Below are 2,500 nucleotides of genomic sequence, written 5' to 3'. Positions count from 1 at the left end.
GCGATTTCTTGGCTGCTCCCTCTGTCGGTCTAGTTTGTCCATAGTTCCCCGGGTGTTCGGCTCGTCACTTGACCCTTAGAAGGCTGAGGAAACGGGACGTGGGTGAGAGGAAGTCGTGGCTGCGCGTCGGTCTCGTAGAGTGTGGGCTCTGGAGTCGAGTGTTGCATACTTCGTAGCTGGTTTGGGTGGCGAAGTTGCTTGTATATAAGAGGTAGGTGCGCGCGTGTGTGTGTGTGTGTTTGTAAACACTTTTACGCCGATGTAGAAGCAAACAGAATGAAGAATGGACATATCTCTCGGCCGTTTGCGTGACCCCGTGTGTGAATGTGTCTTCGGTCGAACGTCGCCCTTCGCCCACCGGCATCGGAAGCTCCGTGTCATGCCAGTCTTGACAAAGGGGGCATGGCTTCGTCCCAGGAGAAATGGAGTATTAACCCAAGTGTGAGGTCAGTGTGGAGTGGGTGAGTGGCTGAAGCAGGGAAATCACAACTTTCGAGGACAGAAGGAGAATAAAAATGGAAGAATAGGAGACTTAAAATACAGATATATTTACGTGTCTCATCATCACACTTTTAGCATCGAGAGGGACGAAATTTTTTCAATAAAATGTTTTTGTAGAATTCTTTTTTCTGTAGTTTATTCCCTGGTGGTGGAAGAAGCTGTTAATCGAACTGCCTCACATAGTCTGTATAAATATATATATTTAGTATGCAAATACATCTTGACGACGTTATCTGGTATGACTACAGCCTCCATCAGACGATAGCCAACCAAAGTGACTTAGCGAAATCACACAACTCACCCACTTAATACGCTAGATTAACATTTACAAAAGTCATTAGCTTTACTGAAAACCTAATTACTAGAGGATTAGTTTTCAACAGTGAGTGTCATCTGCTAACAGTTTCATTTACAAAACTGAATAACTTTTACGAGTCGTTGTTGACATTGGACGTGGATCGGAATGCGGTGGATGGCGGGGTCGACCACAAGGGCAGCACAATGTTCCTCAATTGTGCGGCGGAAACCAATGGCACAAAATGCGATTGGTGCGAGTTATGACTGGCTAGGAATGCATTCGAGAATAACTGAACAGGACGAATAATGTGGCCATCATCGTAATTTCACTTATACCTCAGATTAAATGCAATCAATTAGAGTATGGATTTCTCTAATGTAGAGCAAGTTTAAATAATGTTGTAACTTAGAAATTTATTTTAAAATTAATGTCCTTGATGTTCAAATTAGTGATTAATTGAGCTCTTATCAATGATATATGTTAGTCAACAAACTGACCCCTCACTGAAATAGACACTGGAGGCTGAAATCTGAAGCTTGCGTGAGATTCCTCAACTTGATCAATGGCGAATTTCTGTCATTTAATCTTGCCAATTAGGAGTTTGAAACCCACAAAATTAATCACCGTTTCTCCACAATTCGTCAGTGACACACATCCCTTTTTTACGGCTTTTTATTTAGCTTGGTTTGTTTGAGAATCTGTCATATTTGGGAACTCTCAACAATGGGGTATTTGCATTGTTTACCCTTTCGGTGTTTTGTCTCTCGTCTCACCGCAGGAAATGACTTCAGATTTCGTTCTCCAGCTGCTAAAATTTGTAACTTTTAACTGTCTGTCCACGAGACGTATATCTTTATTTTTGCCACTGTACAGTTTATTTTTAAGACTGATGTATATTTGCATATTTCTGTATGTGTAAAAAAAATCACTCCTGCATAATATGATTTTTATGTTGTGCCAAACCAGCTCTTGAACATTAAAATAGCTCTTAAGTGTTTTACTGCATAATGTGTTGTGACCGAGTTGTGGTGTCAGTAAGGGAAGGGAACGTGCAGAAAGAGATATTCAGATAATCGAGAGAAAAGTAAAGAAATAGTCAAATTTTCAATATGGAAACCTTGTTCCCAGATTGTTCACTATGGAAACCATATTCCTAAAATGTTCTGTAAAGGAAGCCCAATTCCACGTGTTGAGAGAAGACCTTACTGTAGTCGCACGGCCAAGGTTGTTGGTGCTGTCCACCCAACACTTCGCAAGCAGAGGCTATTGTGAAGGGAGATAAATGTGTTCAATAATGGTACACTGAGGCTACTTCAAGCGTGGAGCAAGCGACAACCTTACGTCACAACACAGTGAATGACAACAGGCACGTGACATTACATCAACAGCAAAACAAACAAAGAAAAGAAAATTACTAAAAGGAATCATAATTTTTTTCCATCCACAAAATTAATATAAGTGGTGAATGAAAACAAAGAAAATCTAGGAATCTTCACAGCCCTAGCCCTAATTTGATGAATATCCCCCAAGTGGACGCAAACCAGACGAAGAAAGATGAGCAAAGAGAGCATTGGTGTGGTGTCAGGTGACTGTGGTCGAGCGTCGTGTGGTGGTCCTGCATATCAGCGGGGGGTCCGGCCGCTGCCTGGAAGCGTCGCGAACCTGGGTGACGTGCAGGGAGCAGACTTTGTGCAAGTGGAT

The 2,500-nt window shown here is 42.1% G+C and overlaps 1 protein-coding gene across 1 annotated transcript in view; it reads left to right on the top strand.

Moving 5' to 3' along the window:
* Positions 1 to 2,500, top strand: part of LOC119582544 (netrin-1-like) — a 44,825-nt gene that overhangs the window by 41,850 nt on the left and 475 nt on the right. The window contains exon 6 of the mRNA XM_037930879.1: positions 1 to 2,500. This exon is cut by the window's left edge and continues 2,259 nt beyond it; it is cut by the window's right edge and continues 475 nt beyond it. The gene's annotated coding sequence lies outside the window, so the exon portion shown is untranslated.

The sequence above is a fragment of the Penaeus monodon genome, chromosome 16, assembly GCF_015228065.2.
Source record: "Penaeus monodon isolate SGIC_2016 chromosome 16, NSTDA_Pmon_1, whole genome shotgun sequence".
NCBI lineage: Eukaryota > Metazoa > Arthropoda > Malacostraca > Decapoda > Penaeidae > Penaeus > Penaeus monodon.
The sequence above is the reverse complement of the archived record's forward strand: the minus strand, read 5'-3'. Positions and strand labels throughout refer to the sequence as shown.